Source organism: Lathyrus oleraceus, chromosome 1 (genome assembly GCF_024323335.1).
Source record: "Lathyrus oleraceus cultivar Zhongwan6 chromosome 1, CAAS_Psat_ZW6_1.0, whole genome shotgun sequence".
Taxonomy (NCBI): Eukaryota; Viridiplantae; Streptophyta; class Magnoliopsida; order Fabales; family Fabaceae; genus Lathyrus; species Lathyrus oleraceus.
The window spans coordinates 405,316,135-405,332,368 of NC_066579.1; positions in this window are offsets into that span (position 1 = coordinate 405,316,135).

Here is a 16,234-nt window from a genome sequence, read left to right on the forward strand (position 1 = left end):
AAAGTTCGTAGCAAACTCGTAGCAGGACATGAACAATTCGTAGCAAAAACTGGGAACGCATATGATCTTCATAGGTTGAAGATGAAGATGAAGATGATCTTCATTTGAATTTCCAGAAAATCCAAAAAGTGTCCAGAAATCAACAAATTTAACACCAATCAACTCATCATCTCATGCTCATGCAAGATCAACCATCATTTAAACATAAAACATCATACATCATCCAAATCGAAGGAAGGAAAAATTTACATCAAAACTTGAATCATGCATAACTTCATGTATAGTGCGCCATTTCACTCAAATTTCATACCAGAATGCTCACCAATCAACGATCTATACAAATAGCATAATGAATTTCAAAATAATTGAGATCGAAAATCAACCTCTTGAAGAGCAGAAACTGGAATCGTGTGCTACCAAGCTCAGCAAGGCCTCAAATCTCCTCCACAATGCTTATTGAAGTGATTGATGATTAATTTGAAGCTCAAATGCACGTGAATCCAGTAGATTTTGCAAGCTCCATTGATGCTCCAAGCTTCGAGTATGGTTCAATATGGCATAATTTGCTTTGATTCCACGTTCAAATCTCCTCAAAAACACCTCATGAGCATGAATTCATCAATAGAAAAGGTCCTTGTGTGAAGAAATTGGAAAATATTTTGAGAGAAATTTTTTTTGTTCAAATTCAAGATTCAGATCTGAAATGGATGTTAATGGCCAATGCAGTTAGGATTAACAATATATATCCCTTCCTAATGATGCTGAAATCATGTTTAAGCCAAATGCCATTGAGATTAGCAACTTATGAGGTGTATGTGCAAAATGGTATTTTCACCTCATGCACTTCATGCATGCGTGAACAGTACCAACACAAGGCCCAAATCCACTTAATTAATGCCCATGCAAGCTTTTGAATTGGTATTTTATGCTCATGATCAACCAAAATGATTTTAGAATTTTTCCTTCCAAAAACTTCATGAGTGAGCACATGGTCATGCAAAAGGAATTTATGCCATGTAATGGATGTTTTGGAAAGTGCAAGCCATGATGAACAAAATGCAAAAAGAACCACTCATTTTGGAGCTTTGGTTCAAAAGTTATGCCCATTTGAATTTTCAAACACACTTTGCCATGATGGGATCATATCTCCTCAACCACACATTAGAAATTCATGATCTTGGACTTTTTGGAAATGGGAGAGAAAGATATTCAACTTTCATGTTGGACAAAATTTCTTTTGAAGCTCTCTTGATGATGTAAACTTGAGTTGAAGTTGGGCCAAAACCTTTCCATTTTTGGAAACTTTCAAATTATAGGTCACTTGCTATTTTGGGAAAGTCTTGATCTGACTTTAAATTCTTCAATGTGAGTGTTTGAAATGCCTAATGAGACTTGTTTGAACATGAATGAATCATCTCTAACCATTTCCCACCTCCAAATCCACAGTTGACTTTGCAGTTGACTTCTATGAGCCTCAGATGACATGCACATGCACTGAATACAAAAAATGGGGTTTTAAGTCTCCCATGGACGTTTCCTCTTTGTGTTGAGGTATGAGTTGAGATTCCGCACCTCGTGAAGTTGTTTTGTTAGCTCCAGGATTCTTTCCTGACTTGCCTTGTAATGAGTCTCAAAAGTATCTCTTTGCTCCTTCAACTAGATCCAGAACCTCTGTAACTGTTCCATGTCAGTGGGCATGTCTGGATGAAGAATGATGTAAGAAGTATCTCCTTCAGCAACAGGTTCCATGGTATCTGGCAGGATAGCAGGATATGGCATCATAAGAGTCTGAGCACGAGATCGTACCCATCTGAGATATGGTTCCATAGGAATAGTGTACTTGGGTTCCAGAGTTTTGCTGTCAACCTTGTTCGCTTTACCCCATGCTCGTATGAACCTTTGACGGTAACCTTGAAGATCATTGTCGTAGTCGAACACAATACCCTGAATAAGCATGTCATGAGGACCATCAGTCCGAGCGTAACCAAACTGACGTAGAGCTAAAGAAGGGTTGTAGGTAATGCCCCCTCTTATGCCAAGGAGTGGCACATTAGGGAACTCCCCACAACGGTCGATGATGGTAACATTCTCCATAAATCTAGAGCACCAATGAATATCTGAATGAGAAAGTGACATAATCCTCTTGGACCACCTGAACCCTTGTTCATTCTTCATCACTGATCGAGGAAGGTGAGAAATAAACCACCTAGATAATAGAGGTATGCAACACATCAGAGTTCCTCGTGCCTTCGTAGTACGGGTATGAAGAGAGTGTAAGATGTCTCCAAGTAATGTAGGCACTGGATTGCGAGTCAGAAATATGTTGATGGCGTGTACGTCTATGAACTGGTCTGGATTGGGGAACAGTACTAAGCCATAAATCAATAGGGCTAAGATCTCCTCAAAAGCATCATAACTCATAGCCTTCAGGAATACTTGAGCTTTCTCCATCAATACCTTAGCAAGAATACCCTTAACTCCACTCCTTGTTTCTAGGACAATGTCTGATTTCTTTAAATGTAAGGCTGCAGCAATGACTTCAGGTTTAGGCTCTTTTTCCAAGCCTGTGAAGGGTTTCTGATCAAGAATAGGTATACCCAGAAGCTTGGAGAACTCTTCCATTGTAGGAACCAGCTGATAGTCGGGAAATGTGAAGCAATGATGTTTAGGGTCAAAGAACTGAAACAGGACACTCATCATGTCTTCATTGAACCCTGAAGTGACTAGATCCAGTAGGTGACCATGCCTCTTGATGAACTGGGAGTTTTCAGAAACTTGAGAGACCAATTCCTTAAGCTTAGGAGGTATTCCTACAAAGTTGATCCGGATAGTATTCCTACGAGCAGAAGCCATGACCTGCAACAAAGAACAAAGATAAATCCTTTGGTCCTTGAAATGGTTAGTGAAAATGCTATGCTTATGATGCATGATGATGCTATGATGTTATGCTCAATCACAAACATGTGGCACACACAAACAAGTCACACAATAGCCCTAGGTTTGAAGGCTTGCATGAGGTTTAAAGGTAAGTACCCTCCCCTGAAGTTTAGTTGATTCATCCTGTCCTACAAAAGTAACCAGGTTCTAAGGGATCTCAAAATCATTGATCCTTCACAAGGGTGGTTGTTCAGTAGGCAACTTACTTGCCAACCAAAACCCTCCAAGTTTAGGATCTCAATGAGTGTAGTATCGAGTATCAACCAACTTCAGTCTTCACCAAAGCCGGTTATCTCACTACTTTCTAAAGGCCAAGATGGGATGACTAGGGTTCTAAAAGTCAGTTAGTGTATTGATAACATATGGCAGCCTCATATTATCCTCAACTTGCTTAAGGAACATAAGCACCAACCAAGAAGTCACACTAACTATGGCCACCAGATCAACCATATCGATATACGCCGTACAATTTCCTTGGTCTATTGCCATTTACCTAAGGTACACTAGATCCGGGTTAGGGTCTTTCACACATAAGAGCACCCAACAAATAAGTATAAAGCAAACAAGGCAAATAATTTTAAAGTGATCTAATTCCTAAGGGTACCCCTCTTTTATTAAATCCCCAGCAGAGTCGCCAGTTCTGTAACACGGTGGGAGAACTGACTTTAGTTAAATGTTGCGGATAGCAAGAGTCGCCACCGACTTTTATTTTATCCAAAAGGAAAGGACATAAAAGAACAGGAAAGACCTTAAAAAGATTTTGAGTTCGGGGGGTAGGTTATACAAAGGGAAGGTATTAGCACCCTTTATATCCATGGTTATCCATGGGCTCTTAGTTACTTAGCTCACTTTGTTTGTTTATAAGAGTGTAGTGTGTGGTTAGAAAAATTTCTTTAAGTACTTTGTAATGACCCTCGTATGGGTGTATACAAAGCCTAGTTTAGAAATTGTGAGGTGTAAAAGTAATTTTGAAAAGTGTGAGCAAGTAACTATGAGATACCTACCCTAGATTAAGTCTTTCGTGTTCTCGTATATTCTTTCAATGGTAAGACTGTCCCTATTATTAAGGAATAGGTAGTCATTACCTTGGATGTGTTTAAGGGACGGGCGTAGGGTCATCGTATGGTCAATGAAGGCAACATAAGGGGTGTCTTTAGCAACTCGTAGGGACTATCATCATATTTACCGAAGGGACAAGATCATTATATCGTAGGCAACCTCGTAGGGACTTGATCTTTTAAGTTTATAGGGACTTGATGATTTTTCTGTTTGAAGGGACTTTGCTTAAGACACCCCTATTTTCGAGGGACTTGACCATTTAAAGAAGGCAACCAAGAGGAATACCCTAGGAAGTACAGATGACGATCAAAGATCGACTTACGTGTGTGAGTGTTATTTTTCAGATATTTGTCTTGAATTTAATTTTCTAAGTTCAATTATTTACAGTTAGTTTTTTGCACTCCCTAAATTACTAACCACGCAATAAATATTTACAAAAATAAAAGCAAGAAAAATAAATTCCTAAACTATTACATGGCTATGGGACAGATACATAATAATCAGGCGAGAAAGAATAAATTTACAACCTATACATTTGTTCCTAATATTATAAATAAAACAAAATTAAAATAAGGAAAATAATGAAGCAAAAATAGAATAGATAAAAGCAAATAATAATAAAATAATAAATAAACAATGGTAATAAAGCAATAATAAAATAACAATAATAAAAAGGTTAGAATTTTAAAAGAAATTATTTTAGGTTAAACAAGTTAGATTTTTTTAGAAGTTATTAGAAAAATATGAGTTTAAAATAAATTAGTAAATAATAAAAGAATTTAAAATACATTAATGTACAAATTATAAAATAAAAGAGTTATATGAAAAATATTAAGTTAGTTATTTACAAAATAAATAAAGATTATAGAAAATATTAAATTATTAGATTAATAGGTTTATTATTATTATTCAATTAGAAAAATGGTCAATTAGATTTTATTTACAAAATATATAAGGATTTATTATTATAAGTAAGTAATAAAAAAAAAGTTATTAAAATAGTTAGTATTTATTATTTATTTACAAAAAATATAAAGGTTATAGAAAAATATTAAATAATTAATTTAGTAGGTTTTCACGCCCTACATTACTAAACCACGCAGTTAATATAGGATCAATGGCAGGAATTTAAATGGCAGAAAAATAAATGGCAGAAAAATAAAATGGCAGAAAATAAAACCCTAATTATTACAACGCTTTGGTGCAGTTACATAATAAAGATGGCGAAAAGTAAAACTGAAAATATTACAAGTTAAAACTTAAAATATTACAAGGGCGAAGCAGTTACAGTGTATGAATAACATAAATATGAGCGAAAATAGGAAATAATAATAAGGTTTGTTAAGGTTTAAGAAAAGGTTTATGGTTTAGAGGAAATAACACGATTAAAGTTTTAGGTTTGAAATTTAGAGTTTGTGGCGAAATTGTCAGGGTTTAGGAAAAATCAGGGTAGTTAGTTATGAAAAAAAATGTGCAGATCTAAATATATGTATATAAAAAAAATATGAATTAAAAAAAACAACGGCGTTGCTAGCGCAAAATTGCGATCATCGCAACTGGATCGGATAACACAAATGTCACGCCTCATACACGTATATGTGAAAACGGCGTATTGACACGATCCGATCCGAAAACATAATCAAATTATAACATAAAATAGAAATATATATATATATATATATATATATTTAACACACTAGTTACATATTATAAATTATATATTATATGATCCATATGCATTTTTATTAACAACAAAATTATTATAATAGTATATTATATATTATGAGACATGTAAAACTTATATAAAAACAAACACATCAAATACATAATACAATGAACCAAATTATTATACATGTTATACTTATGTGCATAAAAAAGCAAAACGGCGATATCCTGATATATTTAACCAAACCGCATGTATCTGGAATACATAACACAGTCACACATATGAACATGTATTTGAAACACAGTAACAAATATATCAACAAAATAGTTAAAGTATATATCATATATAAACTATTAACAAACTGTGTGTACGATAGTATAGATCAGCCACTCTCAGTTTCTCTTTTTTGTTCTGTCTTTTGGCCTCCCTCTATCAGTCATGCTAGTAAATATATATAGGAACAAATTAGGTTAATGATAATGGGCCTAAGTTTATTTTGAAACCCAATATTAAATTAAAAATTGAATAAAGTTAAATAATTAAAATAGTTAAAATTAAAATAAAAACTAATTAACCTATTTATTTATTCTAGACCCAATATAAAAATAAATAGACTCAAAAAAAATAAAAGTCGGGCACCAAAATGCTCGATAAAATAAAATGAACACGTCAAAATAATCAGCGCGAAATAAATGACTCGGAAAAATACAACGTTTGGTCGAATTTTGAAATAAAAATTATGACCGTTTAAACTGCTCAGACTGATCAACATATGACCAAAAATAGTCGTAAAAATATTTTTAGCATGTCAAATTAAACCACGTGAACCGCAGATTAATGTTACCGACATTTGCAAACTTAAACTTGACATTTTTTCGTTGACTAATTTTAGGCACAGTTAAAAAGTTAATTTGACCAGTCTGTTTGTAAATTCCGAGAAATTATTCCGGCTAATATTAAGACAGAAAAAAATGTTATGCTATGAAGATGATGCAAATGAATGTGAAACAAAAAATTGGTTAGAGTTAAAAATAGATGGCAAATTTTGGGGTGCAACAGCTGCCCCTGTTCAATTTTCTGAAACCTGAGGAGTTAGATTGGCCTGTGTGCCATTCGTGACTTGGAAGGTTGAAGTGGATTGAACACAAAAGCCCAAAAATTTGCACTCGCCGGTGCGTAAAGTAACACTGATGACTGGTTATATATGCTTAAGTGGGCTTGAAGATGCCACTTGGAAGAACTGGAGATGGGCTTATAGATGCCATCCATAATATCAGGAGGTGATAATATCTTGATGTTGATACTGGATATCAGTACTAGGTCTTCGTATAGGCCGTCTCTGAATCATATCTAAGAACATACTTTTAATTTAAGTGTCAGAACCAAATCTTCGTGGCGATTTCTTTCTGAATTAAGTATCAGCACTAGACCTTCGTATAGATCGTCTCTGAACTGTTTTGAATTGTTGAATAGACCAGTAGAGATAAATCTTCGTGATGATTATCTCTTCTGGAAATATCCTGGATTAGGGAATAGATCTTCGTATAGACCGTTTGCCTACTATCCAAGAACAAAAGAATATCAGGATTAAATCTTCTGAAAATATCCTGGACTAGGGAATAGATCTTCGTATAGACCGTTTGCCTAATATCCAAGAACAAAAGAGTGTCAGGATGAAATCTCCTAAAAATATCTTGGACTAGGGAATAGATCTTCGTATAGACCGTTTGCCTACTATCCAAGAACAAAAGAATATCAGGATGAAATCTCCTGAAAATATCATGGACTAGGGAATAGATCTTCGTATAGACCGTTTGCCTACTATCCGAGGACAAAAGAGTATCAGGATTAACTCTCCTGAAAACATCCTAGACTAGGGAATAGATCTTCGTATAGACCGTTTGCCTAATATCCAAGAACAAAAGAGTGTCAGGATGAAATCTCCTGAAAATATCCTGGACTAGGGAATAGATCTTCGTATAGACCGTTTGCCTACTATCCGAGGACAAAAGAGTATCAGGATTAACTCTCCTGAAAACATCCTGGACTAGGGAATAGATCTTCGTATAGACCGTTTGCCTACTATTCAAGGACACCTTGAGTAATGATTAAGTATCAGCACTAGATCTTCGTATAGATCGTTTCTGACCTGTTGTGAATTGTTGATAGTATTTTATCTATATATAACCATCCTGCAAGGAAAAGGTTAGTTTATGCAATATGTATGCATGCATGGCATGGTGCATCTAAGTAAATGTATTATGCACTTATGGATATGCTATGGTATGATGTAAATGATGTATGTATGAATCATGCGGCCTGAAGCGTCCGGATATCTTTGTATAACAACTGCTGGCTAGGGAAAATAAATCCCGATTCGTTGCTGAAGAATATGAGGAACTCGTTCTCGTCTTGTTTGATAGTATAGTATTTGTCACTTCCCGTATTCGTTCGTCGTACTTCTATTGAAGGAATAAGTTCCTGAGTATCCCGACTGAGGATAAAAGAGATGGACATAAATTCAAGGGGAGACGTAATTCGAAGCATCTATAAAGATAGATTTGCTCTACTGGGGATTTGTAGTGGGGATGAACCGGCGAAGCTTCGTTGAACTACTACCCTCGTTCGTCCTTAGTAAATACTATTACTGCATTTTATGCATTTCTGGTAAACATCAATCATATTCAAATGCATATATCAATTCGAATTAAATCAATGGACGTTTATGCAAACAAAACAGAGAAAGTAAAACAAAAGCATCTTTTTGGAAATAAAATTGTATTGATTTTGAAAGAGGGCCTATAAACAGGCAATTTATGTACAAGGAGACAGAAATCCTAGTAAGAGGAAATTGTCAAGAAAGCAAAGAAAAGCTATGAGGAAAAGTCCTATTGATTTAAATTCTGCTACTGTCATTATGTCTTCAAGCATCTCATCCCTTGCTGTCGGATAGAAGTGATTGGCTTGTTCAGTCCCTTTGCCTTTGGTGAAGCTGACTGAGAACGGGACATAGTCATACGCTTTTATCCCTAATTTTTGCCTGGACCGTCTTTTCAGGTTTTCAGTCCACCAGGATACCCTTTTTTGCCCAAGCCGCCTTTTCAGGTTTTCGACTTGCCGGGTGTACATTTTTATATGTTTATCCCTAATTTTTGCCCGAACCCTTTTGGTTCGTCGGGATGCCCTTACTTTTGCCTAGATACGTCGACCTAGCGGGTCTCTTTTATGCGTAGTATTTTTTTGACTATGTCTGCGTTCACGGGATGTGGGAAGTCTTCGTCATCCATTGTAGCAAGCATCATGGCTCCACCAGAGAATACCCTCTTAACTACAAATGGCCCTTCGTATGTGGGAGTCCATTTGCCTCTGGGATCACCTTGTGGTAGAATGATACGCTTGATCACCAAGTCGCCAATTTGATACACCTGTCTCTTGACCTTTTTGTTGAATGCCTGGGTCATGCGCTTCTGATATATCTGCCCATGACAAACAGCCGCAAGTCTCTTCTCATCAATCAAATTTATCTGATCGAGTCGAGTCTGAATCCATTCATCTTCATCTAAGCCCGCCTCTTTCATGATTCTTAGAGAGGGAATCTGAACTTCCACCGGTAAAACGGCTCCCATTCCGTAGACTAAAGAGAACGGAGTTGCCCCTGTCGAAGTGCGCACTGAAGTGCGATAACCATGGAGAGCAAAGGGTAACATCTCATGCCAGTCTTTGTATGTTACTGTCATCTTTTGTATGATCTTCTTAATATCCTTATTAGCAGCCTCCACGGCGCCGTTCATCTTTGGCCGGTACGGAGAAGAGTTATGGTGTTTTATTTTGAACTGCGTGTAGAGTTCAGTAATCATCTTGTTGTTCTTCCGGAGAGAGCAGGTTTCTCAAATGTATATTTGATAAGATCCATCTTAGAAATCAATAAAGTGGTATGATTCAACATATACTGTCTTAGTCGGCGAGCAGCCCAAGCCAAAGCACAGCAAGCTTTCTCGAGCTGTGAGTATCTTGTCTCACAGTCGGTACCTTTTTGCTAAGGTAGTATATTGCATGCTCTTTTCGACCAGACTCGTCATGTTGCCCCAGCACACCCGATTGAATTTTCTAACACGGTCAAATGCATGATTAGAGGTTTTCCTTCAACTGGTGGCATAAGAATTGGAAGTTCTTGGAGATACTTCTTGATTTTGTCTAAAGCTTCTTGACATTCCATTCCGTATTATCTCTTAATTTTTCCATCGAAAACCTCTACATAGTCACGTAACACCTGAGTCAATCTTTCTTTGACACTGTTTTCCAAGCCTGCTCCTATTCTGACTTCTTTCTTGTCTACTTCTGTACCCATATTTACCGTTTCAATTGATTCCTCATGCGGTTGTATAGTCTTTTCTTCTTGCAGTAACGGCCTGGCAAGTTCTCAGGTACTTCACAATCTTCCTCACTTCCATCCTCGGCTTGGTAGATCGGATTTTCAAAGTCATAATGAACAGTAGAAGAGTTATTACCAACAGGATCCAGAGTGGATATGGATCGGCAAATTGTTACGTGAGTGTGTGCAAGAAAACATAGCTTATTTGAAAGATGACAGGAAAGATAAAGAGCGCAATATTTGACTGCAAAAGGTCCATTGATTTATTGAATATGAATATGCTTATGAAAATGACAAAACCTTTAACAAAATTTAATACATTAAAATAAGCAATAACAATTACTCCTGACTAGAGGAAATCAGGATAGTGTCTTCAGCCTTCCAATTGTCGAGTCTGTCACCAATTGTTGGGAAAATCCAGCTATCCAAGGCATAATCGTTATCAGTATCTTCCACAGCATTGACAGTCTCGTCATGATTAGGCAGAGGAGCAATGATGACATTAGGAGTCTCCGGAGGATCAGAGGTAGCCGCCTGTATCTTTCCACTTCGAATGCCGCTTTCAACATGTTCACCTGTTAATATAAGTTCAGTGAAACCCAATGAGGAACTCCTCAATAGATGGCTATAGAATGGGCCAGTCAGTGTGCTCATGAACATGTCCACTAACTCCCTGTCAGTCAGAGGAGGTTGAACTCTGCCAGCCAGGTCTCTCCATTTCTGGGCATACTCCTTGAAATTCTCTTTAGCACCCATTGACATGCTTTGTAGCTGCATGTGAGTAGGTGCTAAATCAACATTGTATTGGTATTGCCTGTAGAAGGCCTCAGCAAGATCATTCCAATCACGGATATTGACACTCTCCAATTGATAGTACCATTCCAATTGAGCTCCAGACAAGCTCTCTTGGAAGAAATGAATCCATAACTTCTTATCAGCAGTATGTGGTTGAATCCTCCGGACATAGGATCTTAAATGCAGCTTGGGACATGAGACACCATCATACACCACAAAAGCAGGAACCTTGAAACCAATAGGTATAACCACTCCAGATATTAAACTCAGATCTTCAAAATCCAGCCCAGAAGATTTTTGTAACTCCATAGCATTCATTCTATCCACCAGCATCCTGTACTTATCTTCATTAGGATCATGATAATAATTTGCTTCAGAATCATAATCTCCCACAGTATCATGGAGACTACCTCCCTCTTTCTCAGAATTTTCAGACTCATAATCATCAACCTGTTCCTTTGTCTTGATAGGGCCTCTGAATCTTCTTCCCAGATTGATAAGGCCTCCTGATCTTCTAGTCTTCTTCTTCTTCTTAGCCAGCAATGTCTTCAACTCATCTTGCCCCTTGGACAAGTTCAGAATCAACTCTTGGAATTGTGCATTCTGAGCCTGGAGATCTTTGACAGTCTGTTCAAGAGCCATTTCTGACTGAAATAAACAGCGAGAAGATAAGATACCTGTTCATAAGAAACCTGTGATGCAATAATATGGTATGTAGATGCTTATGCAATGTTTTCAAGGACCGTAGGATTTAAATTTGTTTAAACCACCAAAAAGTAAACTTTTATTAGTAATAAACTTGTTTGCCCCTTGGGCTTACAATAAAAATGAAATGAATACAAAAAATGGGGTTTTAAGTCTCCTATGGACGTTTCCTCTTTGTGTTGAGGTATGAGTTGAGATTCCGCTCCTCGTGAAGTTGTTTTGTTAGCTCCAGGATTCTTTCCTGACTTGCCTTGTAATGAGTCTCAAAAGTATCTCTTTGCTCCTTCAACTGGATCCAGGACCTCTGTAACTCTTCCATGTCAGTGGGCATGTCTGGATGAAGAATGATGTAAGAAGTATCTCCTTCAGCAACAGGCTCCATGGTAACTAGCAGGATAGCAGGATATGGCATCATAAGAGTCTGAGCACGAGATCGTACCCATCTGAGATATGGTTCCATAGGAATAGTGTACTTGGGTTCCAGAGTTTTGCTGTCAACCTTGTTCGCTTTACCCCATGCTCGTATGAACCTTTGACGGTAACCTTGAAGATCATTGTCGTAGTCGAACACAATACCCTGAATAAGCATGTCATGAGGACCATCAGTCCGAGCGTAACCAAACTGACGTAGAGCTAAAGAAGGGTTGTAGGTAATGCCCCCTCTTATGCCAAGGAGTGGCACATTAGGGAACTCCCCACAACGGTCGATGATGGTAACATTCTCCATAAATCTAGAGCACCAATGAATATCTGAATGAGAAAGTGACATAATCCTCTTGGACCACCTGAACCCTTGTTCATTCTTCATCACTGATCGAGGAAGGTGAGAAATAAACCACCTAGATAATAGAGGTATGCAACACATCAGAGTTCCTCGTGCCTTCGTAGTACGGGTATGAAGAGAGTGTAAGATGTCTCCAAGTAATGTAGGCACTGGATTGCGAGTCAAAAATATGTTGATGGCGTGTACGTCTATGAACTGGTCTGGATTGGGGAACAGTACTAAGCCATAAATCAATAGGGCTAAGATCTCCTCAAAAGCATCATAACTCATAGCCTTCAGGAATACTTGAGCTTTCTCCATCAATACCTTAGCAAGAATACCCTTAACTCCACTCCTTGTTTCTAGGACAATGTCTGATTTCTTTAAATGTAAGGCTGCAGCAATGACTTCAGGTTTAGGCTCTTTTTCCAAGCCTGTGAAGGGTTTCTGATCAAGAATAGGTATACCCAGAAGCTTGGAGAACTCTTCCATTGTAGGAACCAGCTGATAGTCGGGAAATGTGAAGCAATGATGTTTAGGGTCAAAGAACTGAAACAGGACACTCATCATGTCTTCATTGAACCCTGAAGTGACTAGATCCAGTAGGTGACCATGCCTCTTGATGAACTGGGAGTTTTCAGAAACTTGAGAGACCAATTCCTTAAGCTTAGGAGGTATTCCTACAAAGTTGATCCGGATAGTATTCCTACGAGCAGAAGCCATGACCTGCAACAAAGAACAAAGATAAATCCTTTGGTCCTTGAAATGGTTAGTGAAAATGCTATGCTTATGATGCATGATGATGCTATGATGTTATGCTCAATCACAAACATGTGGCACACACAAACAAGTCACACAATAGCCCTAGGTTTGAAGGCTTGCATGAGGTTTAAAGGTAAGTACCCTCCCCTGAAGTTTAGTTGATTCATCCTGTCCTACAAAAGTAACCAGGTTCTAAGGGATCTCAAAATCATTGATCCTTCACAAGGGTGGTTGTTCAGTAGGCAACTTACTTGCCAACCAAAACCCTCCAAGTTTAGGATCTCAATGAGTGTAGTATCGAGTATCAACCAACTTCAGTCTTCACCAAAGTCGGTTATCTCACTACTTTCTAAAGGCCGAGATGGGATGACTAGGGTTCTAAAAGTCAGTTAGTGTATTGACAACATATGGCAGCCTCATATTATCCTCAACTTGCTTAAGGAACATAAGAACCAACCAAGAAGTCACACTAACTATGGCCACCAGATCAACCATATCGATATACGCCGTACAGTTTCCTTGGTCTATTGCCATTTACCTAAGGTACACTAGATCCGGGTTAGGGTCTTTCACACATAAGAGCACCCAACAAATAAGTATAAAGCAAACAAGGCAAACAATTTTAAAGTGATCTAATTCCTAAGGGTACCCCTCTTTTATTAAATCCCCAGCAGAGTCGCCATTTCTGTAACACGGTGGGAGAACTGACTTTAGTTAAATGTTGCGGATAGCAAGAGTCGCCACCGACTTTTATTTTATCCAAAAGGAAAGGACATAAAAGAACAGGAAAGACCTTAAAAAGATTTTGAGTTCGGGGGGTAGGTTATACAAAGGGAAGGTATTAGCACCCTTTATATCCATGGTTATCCATGGGCTCTTAGTTACTTAGCTCACTTTGTTTGTTTACAAGAGTGTAGTGTGTGGTTAGAAAAATTTCTTTAAGTACTTTGTAATGACCCTCGTATGGGTGTATACAAAGCCTAGTTTAGAAATTGTGAGGTGTAAAAGTAATTTTGAAAAGTGTGAGCAAGTAACTATGAGATACCTACCCTAGATTAAGTCTTTCGTGTTCTCGTATATTCTTTCAATGGTAAGACTGTCCCTATTATTAAGGAATAGGTAGTCATTACCTTGGATGTGTTTAAGGGACGGGCGTAGGGTCATCGTATGGTCAATGAAGGCAACATAAGGGGTGTCTTTAGCAACTCGTAGGGACTATCATCATATTTACCGAAGGGACAAGATCATTATATCGTAGGCAACCTCGTAGGGACTTGATCTTTTAAGTTTATAGGGACTTGATGATTTTTCTGTTTGAAGGGACTTTGCTTAAGACACCCCTATTTTCGAGGGACTTGACCATTTAAAGAAGGCAACCAAGAGGAATACCCTAGGAAGTACAGATGGCGATCAAAGATCGACTTACGTGTGTGAGTATTATTTTTCAGATATTTGTCTTGAATTTAATTTTCTAAGTTCAATTATTTACAGTTAGTTTTTTGCACTCCCTAAATTACTAACCACGCAATAAATATTTACAAAAATAAAAGCAAGAAAAATAAATTCCTAAACTATTACATGGCTATGGGACAGATACATAATAATCAGGCGAGAAAGAATAAATTTACAACCTATACATTTGTTCCTAATATTATAAATAAAACAAAATTAAAATAAGGAAAATAATGAAGCAAAAATAGAATAGATAAAAGCAAATAATAATAAAATAATAAATAAACAATGGTAATAAAGCAATAATAAAATAACAATAATAATAAAGTGATAATAAAAAGGTTAGAATTTTAAAAGAAATTATTTTAGGTTAAACAAGTTAGATTTTTTTAGAAGTTATTAGAAAAATATGAGTTTAAAATAAATTAGTAATAATAAAAGAATTTAAAATACATTAATGTACAAATTATAAAATAAAAGAGTTATATGAAAAATATTAAGTTAGTTATTTACAAAATAAATAAAGATTATAGAAAATATCAAATTATTAGATTAATAGGTTTATTATTATTATTCAATTAGAAAAATGGTCAATTAGATTTTATTTACAAAATATATAAGGATTTATTATTATAAGTAAGTAATAAAAAAAAGTTATTAAAATAGTTAGTATTTATTATTTATTTACAAAAATATAAAGGTTATAGAAAAATATTAAATAATTAATTTAGTAGGTTTTCACGTCCTACATTACTAAACCACGCAGTTAATATAGGATCAATGGCAGGAATTTAAATGGCAGAAAAATAAATGGCAGAAAAATAAAATGGCAGAAAATAAATGGCAGAAAATAAAACCCTAATTATTACAACGCTTTGGTGCAGTTACATAATAAAGATGGCGAAAAGTAAAACTGAAAATATTACAAGTTAAAACTTAAAATATTACAAGGGCGAAGCAGTTACAGTGTATGAATAACATAAATATGAGCGAAAATAGGAAATAATAATAAGGTTTGTTAAGGTTTAAGAAAAGGTTTATGGTTTAGAGGAAATAACACGGTTAAAGTTTTAGGTTTGAATTTTAGAGTTTGTGGCGAAATTGTCAGGGTTTAGGAAAAATCAGGGTAGTTAGTTATGAAAAAAAATGTGCAGATCTAAATATATGTATATAAAAAAAATATGAATTAAAAAAAACAACGGCGTTGCTAGCGCAAAATTGCGATCATCGCAACTGGATCGGATAACACAAATGTCACGTCTCATACACGTATATGTGAAAACGGCGTATTGACACGATCCGATCCGAAAACATAATCAAATTATAACATAAAATAGAAATATATATATATTTAACACACTAGTTACATATTATAAATTATATATTATATGATCCATATGCATTTTTATTAACCACAAAATTATTATTATATTATATTATATATTATGAGACATGTAAAACTTATATAAAAACAAACACATCAAATACATAATACAATGAACCAAATTATTATACATGTTATACTTATGTGCATAAAAAAGCAAAACGGCGATATCGTGATATATTTAACCAAACCGCATGTATCTGGAATACATAACACAGTCACACATATGAACATGTATTTGAAACACAGTAACAAATATATCAACAAAATAGTTAAAGTATATATCATATATAAACTATTACCAAACTGTGTGTACGATAGTATAGATCAGTCACTCTC